This window comes from Arachis duranensis, chromosome 10, assembly GCF_000817695.3.
Source record: "Arachis duranensis cultivar V14167 chromosome 10, aradu.V14167.gnm2.J7QH, whole genome shotgun sequence".
In the NCBI taxonomy this organism is placed as follows: Eukaryota; Viridiplantae; Streptophyta; class Magnoliopsida; order Fabales; family Fabaceae; genus Arachis; species Arachis duranensis.
In genome coordinates, this window is record NC_029781.3 from 74,166,105 (window position 1) to 74,191,014 (window position 24,910).

The 24,910-nt window shown below is 35.8% G+C and overlaps 1 long non-coding RNA gene and 1 other non-coding gene across 2 annotated transcripts; one reads left to right on the top strand and one right to left on the bottom strand.

Annotated features, from left to right (window-relative positions):
* Nucleotides 1-6,808: 6,808 nt before the first annotated feature.
* Nucleotides 6,809-9,929, bottom strand: LOC127743142 (uncharacterized). Its single transcript, XR_008004457.1, has 4 exons — nucleotides 9,511-9,929; nucleotides 7,620-8,673; nucleotides 7,293-7,442; nucleotides 6,809-7,133 (listed from the first exon to the last, which is right to left on the bottom strand). It is a non-coding gene; the product is annotated as an uncharacterized LOC127743142 (long non-coding RNA).
* Nucleotides 9,930-23,376: 13,447 nt separating this feature from the next.
* On the top strand, nucleotides 23,377-23,481 carry LOC127743368 (small nucleolar RNA R71). Its single transcript, XR_008004760.1, has one exon. It is a non-coding gene; the product is annotated as a small nucleolar RNA R71 (small nucleolar RNA).
* The last annotated feature ends 1,429 nt before the right edge of the window (nucleotides 23,482-24,910 follow it).

A 24,910-nucleotide genomic window follows, 5' to 3' on the forward strand; every position in this document is an offset into this window, starting at 1 on the left:
TACACGAGCTTGCCATGGAAAGGAGTAAGAAGAATTGGATGAAGGCAGTAGGAAAGCAGAGAGACGGAAGGGAAGGCATCTTCATACGCTTATCTGAAGTTCCTACCAATGCATTACATAAGTATCTCTATCTTTACCTTTGTGTTATTTTCGTTCATCACTATATCCATTTGAGTTTGCCTGACTAAGATTTACAAGATGACCATAGCTTGCTTCAATACTAACAATCTCCGTGGGATCGACCCTTACTCACGTAAGGTTTATTACTTGGACGACCCAGTGCACTTGCTGGTTAGTTGTGCGAAGTTGTGTAATGCCATGGTATTGAGCCACCACGTGTTTGGAGCCATTACCGGGGATTATGAGAGTTGTGAAAAAGTAATGTTCACAATTTCGCGCTACCATGAATCGACCATATATAGCTCTTAAAAAGAAACCCGTCACTTACTCCCCTCAATATGTGTCGAGACAATTTGGCCTTGCATAGGCATTACCTTCCCTTTTTCCACTAGAAGCTAGAGCCCAAATGGTTCACTATGAAGTGTCGGACTTGTATAGTTCAACCAAATTCGGGACTTGAATCACCAAAGAGTAACCATCTAATACCAGATATATGACCTCAAATTCTACTGTTAAAATGTGGCTATTTTACAGGATAATTTTTTTTGAAAATGTTTGTTGAATAAACACAATAAGTTATACAAGAATAACTAATAAGGGAAATATAAATAAGGATATTAAAATATTCACAAGACATATCATACATCAAATGGTAAACAATCATTAGTAATATGCTTATAGATCTGGTTAGTTTACACCTTATATAATAAATATGTCATATATAAACATACGACACCCCAAAATATGACCCATATAAAAAGCGTCTAAGCTAGCGCCCAAACTAGTGTAACATCTCTAAACTCACTTAATCTCTTTCATATACTAACAAAAATGAGAGACTACTCTATGTTTATGCTCAGCTGGAATGTCATAAAAAAAAGTGCTACCTCATGCTCCCAAACTAGAGTCACACCATCCCTGTTAAGCAGACCCTCGTGTGGCCCATCTGCAGACTGGTCGCTCCTCGAAGAAGGCAGCTCCTTTTCCTCTGGGTCCTCTTCCTCAGACTCCTCTAGAACCTTAGTATCGCTAGACAAACTATTGCTCTCATTCCCATTTACCAACAGAGGTACATTGGCATAGATCAAAACCAAAGCCTCATTTAGTGATCTATACTGGGCTTGTAGCTGCTTTGCTAGGAAGAGTGGTGACTGTGGCTCTAGAGTATAATCATATCGGGAGATAGCTCAGGTACATACACATCATCTGGATCAGACACAAATACCGCCTGATTGACTAGTTGAGCTAGAATAGGCTGATCGGGGAAAGGCTGATGATGAACCAAAATTGATACACTCGTAATATTGGCAAATGAACCAAATCGTATAAAGTAATACCATGGTGAGTGAATATTATTCCTACGAGAATTAATAGATTGAGACAAGCAACGTCTAATTATATCTCTAATTAGATCAATCACATCTTGGCAAGAGACAATTGGTTTGTGACTTTGAGAGTAAGTGAGAATCGATTTTTTTTATTAAAGGGAAAGTAGGAAATAATTCAGGATAGGGAATGTTAAAGGCGCCGAGGATGCTAAATCCCTTGGGAATAATAATAATTAAATTTTCAAAACTTTGGTTCATGCAAAAATCAATCATAACAAATCATTTATAATCAAATTCCAATGCCTTAGCAATCTAATTTCTCTAAATTTAATTAATCGCCAATGTCTTGATCAATTAATCAAGAGAAGATGTTAAAAACGGTTTCGATTTTAAGCCACAGAATTTTCAAAGACTATCCCTAGATTCAAGAACTAGTTCTAAAATTAGTGAAGATTACGAGAAGAATTTCAAGCTAATTTGAATATTCAATCTCTTGAAAGTAATAAAGAAATCCAAGACATATTAGAATATCTCTTAATACTCTAATAATTATTGATGAAGAACAAAACTCAATCTTAAAAGAGGAAAGAAGCATGAATCAAAATAAAGAAAATTCTTGCATTATTAATCTATAAAAAATAAAACAGATCCCCTAACCTTATAAGAAATTGTCAGTATAATGAGGTTCTAAAAATTAGACTGACCATCAGACCGCTCTAGTCACTGGTTCACTAGTCTAATTGGTCCAATTGTGGTTCAACTTAAAAAAATGTTTTATAATAATTAATAAATAAATTATAAATAAACATCCTAAAACATAATTATAGTCTAATATAAACTCTCAAATATCTTTCTTCACAGATAAGTCACTTGTGAATTGGAAAACTATAGTACTATTCTTAACTACATGAACAAACTGAAAAACCTCTGACTCAATCTCTTCGACTGAATTAGCTTTCATTGTTGCAACATACAACATAGAAGCATGCTTTCCAAAGCCACCAAACATAATCAGTGGGACCTATAGATGCAATCAAAAAATAATAAGACTAAAATTATGATCCCATAAATAACAAGCACAATGGCTCAAAGACAAAACAAAATTTTTTAGAAACTATTCAATCTGAGCTAAATAAAATATAAATCAATAATTCATTAAATTTAGATTCATATTCAATTAGTTATAGGTTCATATTTTCTTCTTCTATCAATCACAGTCTAAACACAATTTCATTTACATTAGCCTAAAATGTATTAAGGAATTATGACACAAACAATATGTCTAATTACCTTAATTTTATCTTCCTCATTCCGTGGAACATTAGCATAGCCTCTAGAGACCTGAAAGTATATTATGAGATAGGAATAAATTATTGAAAGTAAAATAAATACTTAAAAAATGAGGCCAATAAATATCATTTTAGAAACATTAAGCGGTGAAATGAACAAGTATGTAGCAGTACAAAACTTCAGCACAAATAACATAGTACAATTTTTTTCTACTCATCAAGATTTTCAACACAATTTTAACAAAATCTTAGTATATTATAACTAGCAAAAAAGAATGTATTTTTAGCAAGGAATAGAGGAATTTCACATTGTATGTGTACAGTAACCAAGGATGAATCCCCCAATACATTCAGAAATATAGACACAAATTTTAACCTTATATGTCATCAAAATTATGGTCTTATTCACTGGTCTTTAGTTGACTATGTCATCGATACTAAGTAATTTCTGATCATAGGATGCCAAGTTTCTAAACTGGCATATATTTAAAATAATCTCTTTAATTGGTTCCAAATCTAGTACCACATAATTTGCCAAAAATATTTGCATTGAATCAAGATGAGTTAAGTGGTTACCTAAATTTCAAACTTGAAATTTAGTGTTGACGGTTTCAACATTAAGCCGGAGTATGATGGAGAGAGGACCTGCGCGACAGATAACGGCTACCAGGTGACGAGCACTATGAGGGACGGCAGGCAAAGCATGAGTGAGTAGGAAGAGGGATTGGATCACACCGACTCAACGAGCGTGACGAAGAAGCTAGAGATTGGCGAATGAGGAGAAGGGCTGGAGCATGAATAACAGACAAAGATCTTGAGAACGATGGACAACAGTAGTAAGAAGAATGGCGACGGTGGTAGAGGAGGCTATTGAGGGAAGACCTCTGAAGGTTTATTTTAAAGGTGAGGTGAGATTGTGAGAACGAGAACCTACCTGATTCGAAGTTCCCTTTTCACTTAAAACTAAAAAACAACGTCATTTTTGAATTATCGATTTTGTTCAGCGTACCGAACCATATAAGCTTTTGGTTCCTGGTCCGATCGGACGGTCTGGTCTGATTTTCAGAACCATGATAGCGATCAATTTAGCGATCAATTCTAGCAGTAGTTAAAACCTTGGTCACTAAATTTAAAACAGCAACTGAGTTTGGTTGTTAATCATTAGCGACTAATTTTTAACCAAGGCTACCAAATCCTTACCAAACAATATCGGTCATTAAATCGATCACTAACAAAATCAGCCGCTAATTAATGACCAAATTTTCTGTCATTGATAACGACTAGTCTTTTTAGTGGCTAAATCGGTCGCTGATCCTAATTATCTAATTATAATTTTTTAACTAAATTTTACATTTATTATTCTTAAACCCTGATTATTGTATATAATTATAATTTAACAAAATATAAAAATCATAACATAAATTTATAAAATTATTTCTTTTAAAACTAACTACATTATTTTAATGTCTCTAATTACTAATTATATCATTTAACTACAATAAAATAATCACTCTTTAGAAATACATTCCCATCTTCATCCTTTTTAATATTTGTTTCTCTACCTTTTACCCGAGGAATTGGAATTTCAAATATCTTAATCTTGCATCTTCTATCTTTCTTCACCTACACAAATGGTTATAGTTCAAAACCATGGCTAATTCAATCCATCTCCAATAGTATTAGAATAATGTTAACATACAAGCGGTCTTGAATCTTAACACACACAAAAGAGTGAATCATTATTGCATATTGTCATAACTCAAATTATAATTACTCGCACAACCAAAGAAGCAATTTAGCCTAATCTATTTCATGATATAAGCAGCACAATACTTCTATTCTTAGAAGCCAGCAAAAACTCATTTCGATAATAAGAAACGTTGCAGGTATATTTTATTTTGTAAACCAGTTCCTGCTTTCTACTGCTACTGTTGTAAGCATGGAATTGACAAGGGCCTCTTCAAACAGGTGAAGAAAATGGTGCTTCACAGCAATTAAGGAAATACATGAGCTTACAAACAAGCAAGCCAAAACATGATTGCATCAGCTATCTTCCATTTTTGTATAGATTATTGCTCCCCAATAAAAAATCATAAAGTAGCTTCTAGAAATAAGGTACTCTAGTTAAATTTATTAGTTTATTCAGTGTATAACCATTTTTTGATTGCTTTGACATCTATCCGTGCCCTACCCCGAGTTTGAAAAATCCTTGATGGTCTGTGTATATATTTCGCTTAGTGGTTAAATGAATAAAATTTTCAAAATATTGAGAGGAAATTGTTTAGCTCATTAACTTTTGAAAGTGATTTCAACTTTCGAATGACACTCGGGTTTGAATCCAAAAGAAGAGTTAGTCCGTAGAAACAAAAGTTAAGTGCTTCTAAGAAATGTTATCAGGTTCCTACCATTAGGAATAAAAGCATTCGTACCGTGGAAAAGAGAATTAAAAAAAAAAAAAAACCTGTAACTATATAAAATAACTTACTAATTATAACAAGAAGGAATGCCTACACCAGCATCCATAGTTGTACCAATAGAGTTGGCAATAAAGCCAAATAAAAACTTCAAAAGATAACCAGCTGAAAATGAAGCATCAACTAAATAAACTAAATAAAGTGTCTATGACAATGGAATAGTAGAATAGTACAATTAATTAATTATAGTCTAATTTGAAAGAAAAACCATGAATCCTTTCCAGTTTTCAATTTTAATCTAAGGACAAGCTAAGAAATGAAATTAATACCACTATATATCCAAGGGGAGGATCACTTTGCAGCTGCACATGTCAATACATGATATTTGAATTTCTCTAGCTCGCTCAAAACCTCCTCTTCAGGTCTATAGATTAAATCACTCATGCGCCATATCTGCACAATTCAATTTCAAATTATATTAGCCAAAGCCGTGCTGAAAAAATAAATAAAGAATTTGAGAATTTTTGTTTAGTTCCATACTAGCAACGCTCCCCCACCACCATTACTATCATAGTTTTAGACATACACTAACCATAGTCCATAGATCATATGAGTTCCAATGGAAATCAACAACTTTGTCTCTGTACAAATATAAACTTCTTAAATGACACGTTAACAGAAAAACTACCACATGTCTCTAACAAAAGCAATAATAAATACACAAAGACAACAAGGTAATTCCTTAGATACAGTTCTACATGGACACTGTTTTCGTACCTTGACCTGCACGTTGGAAAAATAAACATGCCAACAGTTAGTGTAATGCTCTTTATTTTGAAAAATTTAATTATGAATTAGGTATATTCTATCTTATTAAATTGAGCGTTTTATTATAAAAATTATTTTTATTGAATATTTGAATGTATTTAAATTAATTTTTATGATAATGAGTTTACATTTATAATGAATCTTATTCTATTTAATTAGATATTTTGTTTAATTGAAAATAATAATTTAGGTATTTTCTTAATTAAAAACTGAAAGTTTTAGCAATTACAACACTAAAAGAAAATAAGTTTTCTACCACGCTTTTAGAGCGTGCCGATAGCTTTTTGCCACGCTTTTTGAGTTATCGGTACGCTTTTGAAAGGGTTACATCCGCAAGTGTGCCAACTGCTCTATCGCCGCGCTTTTGTTGATCTATCGGCATGCTTTCTTTTTAACCACGCTTATATCTCTTGCCACGCTTAAAAGCGTGGCCATAGGTGTTAACCTATAACTACGCTTTAAAAGCGTGCCAAAAGGTGGACATATCGCCACGCTTTTAAAACGTGCCCATTAGTTTAGCTTTGGCTACTCTTCAAAAACGTACCGATAGGTGAAGATATGACTACACTTTTGAAGCATGCCGATAGGAGAAGATATGGCTACGCTTTTAAAGCATGCCGATAGGAAAAAAATATGACTACATAATAATAAATGTGGTCATTGAAGAGGAAGATATGGCTATGCTTAACCAACCGAACCCAGAATTTATAATAGGCTAATTGGATCGGTCAACGAAAAATTTATTTTTTAAAAAAAGGAAGAATAAGCCAATAATACAATTTTGCTTTGTCGCCATAGACATATCATAAAAGTAATCAAACACATCTATTGGGGAGAAGTGGAAAACAATGAAATAAGTATAAACCAAGTGCCTTTGAAGAATATTCCAAGAGGCCAACACAAAGATTTTGCAGCGCAAAGGCATTTGAATAGTACTAACATCTAAATGATAAAACCCCCGAGTAAAGTGCATCGTGAACTCCTCGTCTTTACTGGTCGCAGCTTCTTCGTGATCATATTTTTCATCAACCCTCTTCATGCTCTCCTTCTCCTTCTCCCTTTTCTCCTCCTGCTTCAGCAGCATTATAACTTTCCATAGCCTTCTCATATTTTGTTTTAAGCTTAGCAACTTTATCGGAATAAGGCTTCTTCTCCTGAACCATACATCAAGACACTTGAATCAACATCACATTTACAAACACATAATAAGAGAAAGGTAAGCTTTATAGACTTGCACATTATATATTGTACTTTTATCATTTACTATTTCAATTTTCATTTCCACATGCAGAAAATAGAATTTTAAAAATTACCATTAGTTACATTCAAAACACCAGCAGCACTTGTGTTAAGTACTGGTTGCAGAAGAGGTCCAATCACCATTGCTGGGTTAATTTTTTTTTGGCAAATTTTCAAGCAGCATCTTCAGCCAATGTCTTTGAAAGCACATACCAGTACCATGACTGAAAAAAAGAAAAATGTGAAACAAAATTGGTGGTACCAAAGTCTCAAATTTACAAGGGATTGAGCTTATTCATATGAATCAAAATTAAATCAGCAACACATAAAGCTAAATCCACTCCTACTAATTTGGCCTAATTAGGCGAATATGATAACAATTGTAGGGACATGGCACATACCTTCGACTCCTTACAAAGTTCGTGATCGAAAAACCAGGTGTCATCAACTACTGCTTTAGGAGTCAGAAGCCTTCCATTAAATATAACAGCAGCAATTGAGGAAGTTAAAATAACATGCTTTACCGACTGCAATTTCACACAATTGAAGAACATTGAGATTTTCTTTCACTACCGGATCCAAAAACTCATCCTGAAGAAACAAAAAGAATTAAGGAACAAAAATGGAGAGAATTCATTCCTTTTCTCTTTGAAAGCCTTCTTATACTAGCCAAAGAACACCAAGAACCAGAAGCATAATGAAAGGAGAAAGAAGGAACCAAAATAGAAAACATAAAACAGAAAGAGTGCAGAAGGAGAAAAATAGATGACTTACAATAGAAGTAAATAGAATGGGAATATTAGTCATTCATAAATGTTAGAGGAAATTACATCTACCTCCTCTATATCCGTCAACATAACACTTCTAATTTTAACATGACAGATGACACTTACCTCGTGTAAAAATCCAACTTACCTTTCTTCTTAAAAGTATTCTTTCTTTCTATCTTTTATTGTTCCGATTGAGTCATTGTCTGGCCAAGTAACAGATTAAAAAAGAGAAAGGACAATGACAAAAGAAGGAAAAGCACAGAGAGTGTAATAAGTAAAATACAACTAAGGCTCAACTATATACTTACATCAAACTATATTAATTAATAACAAATGCTAGAACATGAAGCTAGGAAAAATTGTTTGGCATAAAAGTGACAAAATAATTGAAATCTAAATAGAGAGTATACGTTGGATTTTTTCCAGAAGGGCAACTAAAAACTCCAGTACCTTGCTCCCAGAACCAAATGACCATTCATCTTCACCATAAATCTGTGTTAGCAGAACATGCAATCCTAATATGTATGTGCATTACAATTTTCCAAGAAAATATGTATGTGCATCATTGAATTTTCTGATATTTTGAAAAAATGTAACCATTTTGTGACAGTGTAACTCATGCATCGGTTAGAAACCCCATGAGAGCCGCATTGACCTAAACTTGTTAACGAAACATCATTAGAAGCTGTAACAAAAATGAAGGATGGCAGTTAATTCAAATAGAATTAAACCTATAAGTCCCTACATTATATATAATTTACTGTGACAAGTGATTTATGAAAGGTAAATTAAAATAGTATAAAATGGTATAAAAAGGAATAAATGATAGCTATTTTGCTATTTTCTAATATTGTACATTAGTTAAAACAGTAGAGAACATCCAATAAAAAGCAAGAACTAACCACTAATCAATTCAATAAAACTGCAGAAAATATCCAATAATCATCCAATTTTCTTGGTTACAAATTAAAACAGCAGCACAGCAAGAGCTAATCACTAATCAATAAATGAGTAATTGATACATTTTATCAAACAATGTTCATATTTAGAAGATCATGAGTGCATTTCTTTCTTTCAAGGAGTGAATTGTCAACACCACAATCTTTTGAGGGTTAAATTAGTGGTTTACTCCGTTAACTTACTTTCCCTTCAATATGAAACTCTCAACCTAAGGGAAAAATAAAATACAGCAATGATGACCAAATCAAAATGTTCCTAAATAAGGACAAAATCTACAATGCAAAAAAAAAATGCAACATTAGTTATCAAATTAACAATTGATTTGTTTTTTCCTTTCTTGTTCACATACTCATGTTTGTTGTCTTATTACACCTATTTGTGATATTATTTCTCTCATCAATAAAATTTGATCTATATTTTGCCAAAAACGAAATCAAAACAAAAACAAAACAATTGATTCATATTTTATTAAGAAAATTAAAAAAAATCCAAATAAGTCAAGAAACAGTATCGATTCTGAAATCAGAAAACGAAACAATGCATGAACATGAAAAAGAACAACCTCAATCGACCAAGGAAGCACAGCAGACCCAAGACTCGAGGTTAACTCAACCCCATTCCCTCGAAATTGATGGCCCCCTTTGCGAGAATTGACGGATCCACGGATTCGGGTCGTGGCACCCCTTGGCCGGCGCCACAATCTCAGACAGAGAAGAGCGCCGAAACGGTGTCATTTGCGATGGCGTCTATAACATCGAGAAGTTCCTGGAAGAGAGGAGCGAGAAACCTAATTCTACGGCTAAGGTCGAAGCAACGAAGATGACGATGAAGGTGGAGATGAACGATGAAAATGGCGTTTGTAACGTCGAGAAGTTCCTGGAAGAGAGGAGCGAGAAACCTAATCCTACGGCTGAGGTCGAAGCAATGAAGATGACGATGAAGGTGGAAATAAACTACAAAGGAAGGGTTCAAGAGTCCAGATGAAGATGACGGCGCGGTTTAGGATTTGAAAATGAATTTTAGGGTTAAAAGTGAATTTGGTAACAATAAGAAACTAGTGTGTTGTTGTTATCATTTTCAGGGTTAAAATTTGAAAACTTAGAAAACAAAAGTTCAAGTGTGGAAAAAAATAGGTGGGAAACTAAATTTTAGGGGAGGAAACTCTATCGGCACATTTTTTACAATGCCAAAATAAATAAAGGATGGCCACACTTTTCAAGCGTGCCGGTTTATCTCTATGGCCACGCTTTTTAAGCGTGACAAAAAAATTGTGGCCAAATTTCAAATCAGTGGGCACCCTCGTAAAAGCGTGCTGATTTCCCTCTATGGCCACACTTTTCAAGCATGGCAATAAAAAAGCGTGGCCAAATTTCAAATAAGTGGCCACCCTCGTAAAAGCGTGCCGAATTTCCTCTATGGCCACGCTTGTCAAGCGTGGCAAAAAAAGCGTGGCCAAATCACAAATCAGTAGCCACCCTCACAAAAGCGTGGCCGTTGACCACTTTAAGGCACGCTTTAAAAGCGTGGCAAGAAAAAAGTGTGCCGACAAGCCTTTTTTCTTGTAGTGCAAAACAATGAAGATTTGCTAATTTAATTTGACTAATTAGAACTTACTTCAATTTTATAAACTAATAGAAAATTAATTAAATTATCTCTAACTTTATTAAAGTTTTTGTACTATTCTTATCCTTTTTACTAAACCCTAATCCTGATTCCCAAATCAAAACTCACACTAACCATAATTTTATCCTAACATACACTCACTCACTCACTCACTCTTCTTCCTGGTGTCACACACACACACATGCAGAGGGGGAGAATGGGAGGAATTAGACACTACCAAAAAAATACTGAGTACCGTCATATTTTTTATTGAAAAATAAAAAAAATTTGACAGTAATTTTACAGTATAAATCTCTCCGGTAACATAATACTGTCAGATTTAGTACGGAATATAGTTAGTATAAAACAAAATATGTGGTATCTTACCGTCGAAAATTCGTTGGTGCCATGTCGTACGCCTTCCCGCCAACTTTACCAGTGAATTAACCCGACGGTAATGCCGATGGAAATGTTTTTAATTTTTTTATAAAAAAATGGTTGGGCTGTTACTGTCGGAATAATCCGACGGTAATTCCAATGGTGGTCTTTTTATTTTTTTAATAAATTTTTCCTTCCATCTATAGTGTATCCTTAATAATTAATAACTTAAATATTTCTTTAAACCTGATGTGAAATATCGTAAATATAAATTAAAAATACAAAATGACTTGGAATTGAGATATGTCAAACAATGCTAACTATATTACATTCTTCGCAAAGCTTTTTAAAGAAATACAGATGACAGAACTATGTTTACATTAAACCTATTCAGATTCATCATCTTATCCCTCTGGTTCACCATCCTTCGTTTCCAAGGTAGTTTTCTTATTATCATTAAACTCGTCTTCTTCTTAAAGATCGTCGTCCTCTAATGGAAGTGTGTCAACATCTATTCCATGGTCAATGATGTCATCATGCATAACAGCGAACCAAAGGGCGATTGGCTCACTAGTATCAACCACCATTTTTAAAGGAGTTGAGTCATCAATCTAGTAAGGTTCCTGACCCTTTCTCCTGTCATCAGACTCGATGCCTCCTCTTTGCTTAATCTTAACTTCCAGTATACCTGTCGTACATTTTGAGGTAGAATAAAAGGATCGTAGTACCTATAATTCTTAGTTACATTAACTTCAGTGATATCGTAGTCTTTGTACTTTCGTGTTCCTTGTCGCGAACTTGAATCATACCATTAATATTTAAACACACACACCTTGTACGTGTAGTGTGACAGATATACTCTAATTCAATTATGTTGTGCAATACACTAAACTAATTAGAATAACCCTCGCCTAAATCCCCACAAACCAAAACTCTGGTGTTATCTTATCTATTTTTAATCGACCACTATAAGGTATGAAACTGATATCCATTAACATTTTATATCGGGTAGTTAGTGCCCTTATTCATTGGGCCCCTAACTAAGGTAACTAGTTCCGAATCTGTTGTGTTAGTTAGCTACACACTGACGTATTCTCTGAACCAACGTAAAAAATTGTTCAATAAAGTATCAAGATTTGTCTCTTGGAATAACCTATATGATTCATCATAGGATAAAGAAGTTTTAATTAGATTAAGAAGCTAGTATCTTACTGATTGTAGTATTTATGAAGACTTAAAAACTCACAAGAGATAGGGTGAAATTTGGTCACAATTAAGCAACACATGCAGATGTGCGGTATCGATTTTCTTCAACTCTAACCAATAGTCACTGCCTGCACCTAGTGCAGCTCCTTTTAGCAAAAAGATTGGGTATGTTGTTCCAACTGACGAGGATTTTCCCCTCTCATCATTCCCTGCAACTCTTGTTCTATGTGATTCAACATGAGACTGTAAATAGAATGAGCAAAATATGGATGTTTCCTTAGCTAGGAATATTTTGCAGATGCTGCTCTCAATCTGAGCTTTGTTCTTCATGGTGTGCTTGAATAGGCCAATCATCCTCTCAAATGGGTACATCCACCGAAATTGGACTGACCCACATAGTATCGCTTCATACGGTAGGTGGATTACTAAGTGTTCCATAACAGAAAAAAAGGATGGAGGGAATATTCTCTCTAGCTTACAAAGTATGATGGGAATTATCTTGTCCATGACTAGGAGATCATTAATGCTACGTTCCGTAGCGTATAACTCCCTAAAGAAATTATTTCTGTGATGGATTCCCAGATGTTGGTTGGAAGTTCTCTGAATGCGACAAGAAGCAAAGACTCCACGAAGACGTGACAATCATGACTCTTTAACCCAGTAAGCCTACCCTGTGACACATTTGCACACCTGCCTAAGTTAGAGGTGTAACCATCAGGAAAACCTTAATCCTTTAATCCACTTATAAATATTTTGTCTCTGCTAGCTCCTTCATTAGAGCGAACATCGCCTTTAGTTTAGCCCACCACCCATTATCAAGTCATTTTAAGTTTAAATTTGGCTGCCTGTAAATTAATTTCCACCAAGTATAACCTGGCCTTATCATTGTCCTTTGTTCGCTCATCGTCCATTATTGTGTGCATGATATTATGAAACACGTTTTTTCAATGTACATCACATCAAGACAACGTCAAAGTAAGTTGCCCTTCCAAAAAGGCAACTCCCAAAATTATACTCTGTTTAGTCTAATTTTTCATCAGTATTTTCAATTGATTTGTCGAGACTGAGTTGATGATTACCATCAAATTAATTCAACGGTAACTTTGGCACCATTTCGGGTGTTTAGGCACCAAGTTACCATTGGATTTATCCGACGGTAAATTCTATGGCAATATTTTTTTTAGCACAGTTAAGCCGCAATTAGTAGTCAAATTGAAACTCTTATTAACAAAATTATTAGCAGAAATCTAAAATTAGCATAAATCAATAAATTATTTTATTAAAAATAAATAGTCTAAATAGCATAAAATGTCACAGAAGTAGAATACAATGAAGTAGAAAAACAAGGAAATGAAACTCCTACAGATTCCAGTAATCGTCGTCATCGTCATGGTCCCCCTAATGTGATGGTGGAGTAGGTGTTGACGGATCCACGATGTTAGGTGGTTGCGCCTCTTACAAACGTCGCTCATCATCTACTGAAAAGGTTTAGCTACACAGTAGTCGTAGATCTTCCTGATCATGAGATTATGCTCCCCATTCCATATAAATTTCAACTGCACAAAATAATTCACCAATATTAGTTAGTCAGAATAAAATATAGTTCAAATACAATTAATTAATTCAACATTATTGGGTTCTTATCGCCCACTTCTGAAATCATCGATCTCCGGTCTCATTCGCGGTCTGCATGCCGGTTGGCCATGAGTGGTCGTACATCGACTTAATGACGTCAGAGATCTCTTATGTGCAAGTATTGGGGTTTGGTATAAACTTAGTAGAGAAAAAACCTAATATTAATAAACACATAAACTTAAAAATAACAAAACGTAAGATTAAAAAATTGTATATACTCACGCCTGCATGCCATCGGGTTAAATCCTCAGCTAGATGATGGGTGGTGGTCGAGGGGCATCCTATTAGGGGGCACTGAAGGAATCACCCAATGAGGGCTCTGTCCTCGTTGAATATACAGGGAGGGACATAGCAAAAAGAGGAACGTAGTTTGGGTTTGGGACCATGACGAATTGCTGGTCCACTAGACCTGCCTGTGACGTCATAGGGGCCAACAGGATAGTCAGGGTAGAGGGAGATAATTGAGCGGTCTTCGGGAATTAAGTGGAATCCCGCTCTCTACCATGATTAGTGCACGAAATTATAACTCGCATAACTTAACCAGCAAGTGCACTGGGTCATCCAAGTAATACGTCAGGCTAGTGAAGGTCGATCCCACGAGGATTGTCGGACCGAGCAAGCAATGGTTGTCCTGTTGGACTTAGTCAGGCAAATAGTAAAAAGAGTTATGTTGCAGTAAATGCATAAGATGATAAACACGCAAGTAAAGGTTTGGTGTAAAACAATTATGAGAAATCGGTTAAGGTTTCGAAGATGTTTACTTTTTCCGGATTAAAATATCCTACCAACTATTTTAACAATGAATGATTCATTCTATGACAAATCATAAGTGATTAAACCCTAATCTCTTAGTGATTTAATCCCCTTTAATCCTCATCAAAGGCCACTCTCGTGGTCACTCAATTCTTATTAGAGGGATAAGTTTAGAAAACTAGTTTAACGCCACAAAAATTCTAATTGCCCAAAGCTAATAGACTTTTATGTCACATATCCCAATTAGCTTATGTAATTAGCAATTTAAGGGGATTTGTTTTCAAGTTGTAGTTCAAGCGAGATAACTCTCTCGAGAATCACAAGAACTCAAGTAGAAAAGGGTCATACTCTCGTTCCACCCGGTTCATAAGATTAAGAACGAAAATAACACCTTAGAATTGAATCAAAAATATATTAAAATAGAAGAATAATAATCTTAATATATTTAGTTGCTCATACTTACAGAGAAAATAGAATTGCCGTCTAATGACACTTGATGCAACCCCCCCAGAGAGGGTACATCTTATTCCTTAAATACTAACCTAATAATAAATGCTACACCTAAAAAGATATTGTTTGTAATTAAAAATTACAATAAGAAAATAAAATAGGCTAAGAAATGCTAAATCCACTTGAGAAGCCCAAAGAAGAGTGATTCATGCTGCTGCTGGCGTTTAACGCAAATAATGGGCATTAAACACCCCAAAGGGTGTCAAAATTTGTGTATGCTGAGGTCCCCTACTGGCGTTCAGTGCCAGGTGGGCATTCAGCGCCAACAGGGGGAAGTTTCTGGCGCTGGATTTGTCCCTCTTGGGTGCTAAACACCAGGCTTGGAGTTTAGGGCCAGTTTTGGTAGTGATTCCAAAAACAATATAGACTATTATATATCATTGGAAAGCTCTAGAAGTTAGCTTTCTAACGCCATTGATAGTGAGTCAATTGAACCTTGGTAGCTCAAGTTATGACCATTAGAATGCAAGGAGATCAGGGTTAACAGCATCTACTATCCTTTCTTCGTTGTTGCACAAAACTCTGCCAAATTTACCCGAAATTCACCGAAAATCATAAAAACACCAAAATAACTCAAAGTAGCATCCAAAGAGAATTTTTGCACTAAAATATAATAAAACTTAATAGAATCTAACTAAAAACAACTAGAAAATGCTAGGGAAAAGGGTATAAGATGCTCACACATCACAACACCAAATTTAAACTGTTGCTTGTCCTCAAGCAACAAAAACAATATAGGACCAAGAAGAGATAATCCTTAAGACTTTGAGTTTGTCAATCAAGCTTAGGTCTAGTTACTGAATGGGGCTTATGACACTCTATTTTTGAATAGTTTTGGCATCTCACTACCCATTGAAGCTCAGAAATATCAACATCCTTTAGAACTAGAACTCGGATGATATTATAGATTCTCTTCTTTAGGCTCTAATTGATTCTTGAACATAGCTCTTTCTTTTCACTAATGCTTTGCACCTTAATCCTAGTCGTGACTCTAAGTGTTTTGTCTTCAAGCTTAACTTGATACAAGAACACCATAAGTACTTAACTGGGAAACTCTTTGAGTTCTAATTTTTCTTCTTATTTCTCCCAGACAGTGGTGCTCAGAGCCTTAGGCATACTCTGTAACAGGAATTGAGCACGACTTTAAGTGTTCATTCTCAAGGGTTACTTGACACTTTCATACCATAAGCATATTGTTAGGGAAAACCACTCATTTGAGCTTTAGATCAATTTTAACCCTTCTAACCATTGATGCTCAAAGTCTTGGACCTTTTTCTTTTGATTTTTTTTTCTTCAAGAATCAATCTTTTTTCTTTAATTGAGAGAATCAATAATACTTTTCTAAGTTCCTGTTCCTCAAAAACTAATATACTGAACTCCAACATCAAATATGCACTGTTCAGATCATACATTCAGAATTAAAGATAATGCCACCACATCAAAGTAACTAGAACATGCATAATATATAACTCAAAATCTCATGCATTTTACTACTTCTTTTTCAAAAGATTTTTCTTTTAAGCTTAGTGGGCAATACATGAGACATCTTCTAACCATACAAATTTGGAAAATAAACTACTAGAGCGAGAAAATCTTAAGAGTGATCATGCAAGCCTAGAAAGGAAAACAGAAAATAGAATGAAATACTGAAAAATAGAAAGAAATGGAGAATGAAACTCAACCACCTCACTGCTAGTGACTGCTCAAGTTGTGCTCTTATGTGAAGATGATTCACCTCTCTTTGGTGCCATTGATGATAATATAAACCTAGAGCTCGCTCTGTAACACCAAACTTAAAAAGTTTGCTTGTCCCCAAGCAAAGAAAGCTTGGTCCCTTTTGGCATTAAACGCCAGGAATGTTTGCCATATTTTTGGAGCTACACGCCAAGCTTGACATTTAGTGCCAGAGCCTTCCTACTCCAGGACTCTCTGTTCTCCCTTCTGAGTCCTCCTGTTCCTGTGATGAGCGGATAATTTATACGCTTTTTGGCATTGTTTTTAGTATATTTTTAGTATATTTTAGCTAGTTTTTAGTATACTTTTAGTAGTTTTTAGTTAAAATTCTGTGATTTCAGGTATTTTCTGGCTGAAATTGAGGGACCTGAGCAAAAATCTGATTCAGAGGCTGAAAAGGACTGCAGATGCTGTTGGATTCTGACCTCCCTACACTCGAAGTAGATTTTCTGGAGCTACAAAAGCCCAATTGGCGCGCTTTCAATTGCGTTGGAAAGTAGACATCCTGGGCTTTCCAGCAATAGATAATAGTTCATACTTTGCCCGAGATTTGATGGCCCAAACCGGCGTTCCAAATCAGCTCAAGACTGCCCGACGTTTAACGCCGGAACTGGCACAGAAGTGGGAGTTAAACGCCTAAACTGGCACAAAAGCTGGCGTTTAACTCCAAGAAAAGTCTCTACTCATAGAAGCTTCAATGCTCAGCCCAAGCACACACCAAGTGGGTCCGGAGGTGGATTTTTACGTCATTTACTCATATTTGTAAACCCTAAGCTACTAGTTCTCTATAAATAGGACCTTTTGCTATTGTATTTTGAATCTTTTGATCAATTTAGATCTTAGGATCATCTTTGGATGTCTAGTTCTTAGATCATGGGGGCTGGCCTCACGGCCATGCCTAGACCTTGTTCTTATGTATTTTCAACGGTGGAGTTTCTACACACCATAGATTAAGGTGTGGAGCTCTGTTGTATCTCGAGTATTAATGCAATTACTATTGTTCTTCTATTCAATTCAGCCTATTCTTATTCTAAGATATCATTTGTTCCTCAACTTGATGAATGTGATGATCCGTGACACTCATCATCATTCTCACCTATGAACGTGTGCCTGACAACCACCTCCGTTCTACCTTAGATTGAGTGGATATCTCTTGGATTCCTTAATCAGAATCTTCGTGGTATAAGCTAGAATTGATGGCAGCATTCTTGAGAATCCGGAAGGTCTAAACATTGTCTGTGGTATTCTGAGTAGGATTCAAGGATTGAATGACTGTGACGAGCTTCAAACTCGCGATTGTGGGGCGTTAGTGACAGACGCAAAAGAATCACTGGATTCTATTCTGACATGATCGAGAACTGACAGATGAATAGCCGTGCTGTGACAGAGTGTGTTGAACATTTTCACTGAGAGGACGGGACTGTAGCCATTGACAACGGTGATGCCCAACATACAGCTTGCCATGGAAAGGAGTAAGAAGGATTGGATGAAGACAGTAGGAAAGCAGAGAGACGGAAGGGACAAAGCACCTCCATACGCTTATCTAAAATTCTCACCAATGAATTACATAAGTATCTCTATCTTTATTTTATGTTTTATTTATCTTTTAATCATTAATCCTCCATAACCATTTGAATCCGCCTGACTGAGATTTACAAGATGACCATAGCTTGCTTCATACCAACAATCTTCGTGGGATCGACCCTTACTCGCGTAAGGTTTATTACTTGGACGACCCAGTGCACTTGCTGGTTAGTTGTGCGAAGTTATGATAAAGAGTTGAGATTGCAATTGAGCGTACCATGTTGATGGCGCCATTGATGATCACAATTTCATGCACGACCCTGTTTTAAGTACTGTGCATTATCAGAAACATTAGAAAAGCTAGGAAAACTATGAATATCAATAACAGTTAAAAATTTACTAAAGGAAACTCAAACAAAAGAAAACTGAAATCAAAACAAAATTAAACTAAAGGATACTTATAGTTGGGTTGCCTCCCAACAAATGCTTCTTTACCGTCACTAGATTGACGGTCAGCTCCTTCAAGGAGGAAGATAGTCATATGGGCTTAGATCCTCACCCCTCACTGTGAGCTTCTTTCCTGTGCTATCATGGATCAAGTCAGTATGTTCAGGAGACAGGATCTTGTTCACAGTATGAGACAGGATTGGGCTTGCAATGAATACCATCCTTATCTCTAGTGAGAAGCCTTCTGTAGGGATCTTTTTATTTCTCCATCCCCTAGGAATCTTCCTCTTGGGACCTTCTTCTTTGGTGGATAGTGCACACCCACCACCAAACTTAAGTTTGGTGTTAGGGGGATTTGAATTGGTTCCAACCATGGGAGGATGCTTCAGAATTGTACTCTGCATGCAAGTACCTCCTTTGTCAGGGGGTAGTGGAGGTTCAAAAACGTTGAAAATCATGTAGTCCTCATATAACCTCAGCACCAATTTGCCTCTCTCAACATCTCTTTGTGCTATTCCTATGGCTAGGAATGGTCTTCCTAGAATGATGGAGTCATCTGCATCCTCTCCTATGTCAAGTATTACAGAGTCTGCCGGGAGGAAGAACTCTCCAATCTTGACTAGCACGTTCTCCATTATCCCATATGCCTGTTTCAGAGACTTGTCAGTCATTTGCAAGGTTATCCTTATTTCTTGTGCTTCTTGGATTCCCAACTTCTTCATTACAGACAGAGGCATCAAATTTATACTTAAGCCAAGATCACACAGGGTTTTGTCAAAAGTGATCTTTCCAATAGTACATGAAATTTGAAAACTCCTTGGGTCTGGCATCTTCCTTGGCAGCGTATTCTGAATTAGTGCACTGCACTCCTTAGTCAGAACCTCTATTTCATCTCCCTTTAAGACCTTCTTTAGAGGGGGTAAGCTCTTCATGAGTGCAGTAGAGAGAGGCTTTTGCTCCAAAACTTCAGCAAAAGGAATATTGATTTACAGCTTCTTAGAGACTTCCAAGGACTATGAGTGGTGCTCATCCTTGGTCTCCTTTTAGGGCTTCTGAGGGTGTGGTACTTCAGGCTCCTGTTCCACCAATGGGGCGTGTAGCAATGTCTTTCCAATCTCTTCTTGAGCTTTTTTTTCTTTAATTCCTCAGCAACATACACCTCCTTATACTCGGTCTCCTTGATCAAGACCATAATTTCATCTTCCTTCAAGACCTTCTTCTTAGAGAGTATGCTTTTTATGAAGGCCTAATAGGAAGGCATCTCCTTCAACACCGCAGCAAAAGGAATATTATACAAGAACTAAATGAATTGCTCACCCTCGATATCCTCTTGTGACTTCTGATGGTTTACTTTAATACTCCCAGACTCTTCTGGTGTTTCTGTTTGCTCTAATTTTCCAGTAACTATAGCCTTGCACTCTTCTCTTGGGGGCAGGCTCTGTGTCACTAGGAAGAGTGAGGGGTTTCTGAAGTCGCTGAGGGTATGATAATTTGGCTTTGTACTCCGGGGCCTTGGGTAATGTAGGATGAGTGTCCAAAGTGACTGGAAAAGAGTTGTTAAGGTGCCTGGGGGAACATCTTTTGAATTGAAGTCTATTGCCCCCTCTCTGGGCATTCAACGTCTACTCTGCTCCCCCTGGATGTTCTACTTCCATTCTGCCCCCTCTTGGGCGTTCTACTCCCATGTTGCACCCTTCTGGGCGTTTTACTTTCTTGGTGGTGTCCTTTGCTGCTGTAATTTCACTCTTAAGTGTCTCTTTTTCATCTTGTGCTTCATTGTTCTGATGTTAAGTATTCAAGGTCTTTCCACTCCTCAATTGAATAGCCTGGCATTTCTCTCTTATCTGCTCAGATATTCGCTGATTTCTCTGGCTTATTTGCATCTCTAGATTTCTAATGGAGGCTTTAATTTCCTACAAAAAGCTTTGTTGGATATTTACAAGTTCTGCAATCATGGATGCTAGGTCAGGGGTACTCTGAGGTTGTGGAGGTTGTGGAGGAAAGTTGTTGATTAGATTTTGACCAAAGCCTCCCTGAAAGTTGCTGGCATAATTAGGTTGCTGACCCTGGGGTTGCTCTCTCCACCCAAAGCTTGAATGATTCCTCCACCCTTGATTAAAAGTCCACGAATAAGGGGTATCATATGGGTTTCTGGAGAAATTTTTCATGTAATTAACCTGCTCAAGTATTCACTGGTCATAGTTGTCAGTTTCACTTTGAGGGAATTCACCACTCATATCACAAGAAGCATTTGGAGGAGTACTGTGAACCTTAGCAACTTAACTCTGCATGCTTCTCAATTATTGAGTGAGAAGACTTATTTGATGCAACATAAGCTCGTTCTGAGCATGAATTGTATCTGCAGCATACACCTTCAAGACTCCTTCCTGTTTTTGCTCACACACAGACAAAAAATAAAGAAAAGTGAGAATTTCTATGTCAGAGTGTAGAGAGTTCCCAGTGAGGTATCATAAAAAAATAAATACAATAAATTAAAACAAGCAACTAACTAAGACTTTCGAAAATAGGAATGAGAAAATAACTTCAAATTTTTGAAAAAAATTAAAAGGAGAAAACACTAAAAGACACCAAACTTCAAATCGAAATTAAATGAAAATAAATAAATAAAACAAAATTTGAAATTAAATGAAAAGATAAATAAAAAATTGAAAATTTTAAAAGAAAAAAAAGCAAAAATCGAAAATTAAAAGAGAAAGTAGATGAACAAAATGAAAAACTTACCTAATCAAAGAGGCAAGACAACCGGTAGTTGTCAATCACAAACAATCCCCTGCAATGACACCAAAAACTTGGTGCGCGAAATTAGAACTCGCACAACTTAACCGGCAAGTGCACCGGGTCATCCAAGTAATACCTCAAGTGAGTGAGGGTCGATCCCACGAGGATTGTCAGACTGAGCAAGCAATGGTTGTCTTGTTGGACTTAGTCAGGCAAACAGTAAAAAGAGTTGTGTTGTTGTAAATGCATAAGATGATAAACAAGCAAGTAAAGAAGAGTAAGTAAAGGTTTGGTGTAAAACAATGATGAGAAAACGGTTATGGTTTCAGAGATGTTTACTTTTTCCGAATTAACAAGTAAAGGCGGGGGCCTCGGGAAGAGTTATCTTTTTCCTACAAACTATTTTAACAATGAATGGTTCATTCTATGGCAAACCATAAGTGATTAAACCCTAAACTCTTAGTGATTTGATCTCCTCTAATCCTCATCAAACGGCACTCTCACGGTCACTCAATTCCGATTAGAGTGTTAAGTTCAGAAAACTAGTTTAACACCACAAAAACCCTAATTACCCAAACCTAACAAGATTTTATGTCACATATCCCAATTAGTTTATGTAATTAGCAATTTAGGAGGAATTTGTTTTCAAGTTGTAGTTCAAGCGAGACAACTCTCTCGAGGATCACAAGAACTCAAGTAGAAAAGGGTCATACTCTCATTCCACCATGTTCATAAGATTAAGAACGAAAACAACACCTTAGAATTGAATCAAACATATATTAAAATAGAAGAATAATAATCTTAATCCATAGAAATAAACAGAGCTCCAAACCTTAACCAGGAGGTTTAGTTGCTCATACTTATAGAAAAATAGTATTGCCGTCTAATGACGCTTGATGCGATCCCCTTAGAAATGGTGCATCTTATTCTTTAAATACTAACCTAATAATAAATGCAATACCTAAAAAGATATTGTTTTTAATTAAAAATTACAATAAGAAAATAAAATAGGCTAAGAAGTGCTTAATCCACTTGAGAGGCACAAAAAGGAGTGATTCAAGCTGCTGCTAGCGTTTAACGTAAATAATGGGCGTTAAACGCCCCAAAGGGGGTCAAAATTCATGTATGCTGAGGTCCCCTACTAGCATTCAGCACCGGATGGAAGTTTAGCACCAGTAGGGGGAAGTTTCTAGCGCTAGTTCTGTCCCTCTTGAGGGCTAAAAGCCAGGCTCGGTGTTTAATGCCAGTTTTGGCAGTGATTCCAGAATAAAAGTATAGACTATTATATATCTTTGAAAAGCTCTAGAAGTTGGCTTTTTAACGCCTTTGAGACTGCATCAATTGAATCTCTGTAGCTCAAGTTATGTCTGTTGAAATTCAAGGGGATCATGATTGACAACATCTACTATCCTTTCGTTGTTGTTGCACAAAACTCAGCCAAATTCACCTGAAATTTAGCTAAAATCATAAAAACATCAAAAATCTCAAATTTGCATCCAAAGATAATTTTTGCACTAAAATATAATAAAACATAATAAAATCTAACTAAAAACAACTAGAAAATGCTAGGAAAAAGGGTATAAGATGCTCACGCATCAATGACCACGTGACCCACTCGACCTACCTCTTCTATCTGTCGTCATGTCTACACAACAAATATAATACTAACACTAATCATAACACAACTAAATTCACCAACTCTAAACAAATTAATGCACTCAATACATTCATGACTCTTTTAGAAGAATACAAATATTGATTGTTGGTTACTATCTCAATTAATTATAAGGCTTCTTCAATTGTCTTTATGTGCGAAAATTCTCCAGCTGAGTAGTCCAATGAATTCCTTGAAGTAGGAGTGATCCCATCATAAAAAATTTGAAGTTGCACCCAATTAGCAAACATATCTGGGGGGCACTTTCTCAACATCTCTTTGTACCTCTCCCAAGCTTCATAAAGGGATTCTCCATCTTTCTGCACTAAAGTCTGGATATCATGTCTTGCCTTTTCCAACCTCTGTAGTGGAAAGAATTTGGTTAAGAACTTATTGACAAAATTATTCCATATTGTTATTCTCTCCTTAACTGTGTCACAAAGTTGTTTGCCTCTATAGTAGGAGCTACTATGTTGCTCCCACAATTCCCCATAGTGGCCTTAGTGAAAGACCCTAAACTCCTTTTAGAATTGACATTGGGATTGTTGTTGTTATTGTCTGCCATGTTGCTCTCTAGCTCTTCTTCAATTTTTTCTACTACCCTTTTGTTTCTAGCTTGCTTTCTCAATCGCCAGAGGGATTTTAGGATCAAACTAGAGAGGCTCTTCTTCTTAATTGTCCTACATAAACACAAAAAACACGAAGAAAAAGTGGAATTCTCTACGTCAAAGTGAAAGAAATTCCCAGTGAGGTAAATAACAAAAAGAAAAAAAGGGTCTAATCTAGGTAATCAATCAGCTGGTTTGTTGTTAATCTCAATTAATCCCCAGCAACAATGCCAAAAATTTGATGCAAAATTTTACAAAACCATAACTCGGCAAGTACACCGAATTGTATCAACTAATACCACGGTGAGTGGGTTATCGTTCCCACAGGGATTAACGGACTAAGCAAGATGGTTAATTAATTTATTCTAGTCAGACAATCAAAAACTTAAATTGTGATTAATTAAATACTAAAATAGCAATATAAATAAAGGTAGCAGTGAATGAGTATAAAAAGTGATATAAGTAAAGCATTAAGGTTTCCAAGATACTAAGACATTCAAGATAAATGCTTTTCACTTTCTATCTTAATTATGCAAAGATATATCTCACGATGAACCTTAATTAACCAAATCCCAATTCCTTGGTGATTCAATTTCTCTTTAACCTAATTAATCACTAATTCCTTAGTCAATTATTTAAGAAAAGTGATTAAGTACGTCTACTGATTCAAAAACTACCCAATTCTTAAGCCTTAACCCTAGTTGATTTGATGTCACTTATCAGCCAGTTTCAAATCCCAGAGAATCATGAGAATAAGTTTTCAATCTTAATTCTAACAAACAAATTTTCTAAGATGAATATAGAATTCAATTCAGATTCAAACTATTTTGCAATATATTATAATGAAGAATGAAAACTTGTTTCTTAAGAAAACATCAATGCATAAATCAAGAATAGAAAAGCAATAACATTAATCCATAAGAATCAGCAAAGCACCTAACCTTACCAAAGGAGATTAGTTGCTCATGATGCAAAATACCAATTTCCAGATTCAAAAGTGTACCGGCGTAACTAGGTGCTTGATATAGAGTTTTTTGAATCCTTAAATAGTCAAAAACTAAACAAAACCTCATAATTAAACTTCATTAAAACCAAATCAAATAATATCTCTTCCTAATTAACTTCCATAAATCAAGAGTGATTCCTTGTGATTGAGGCCCAATCTTTGGTGC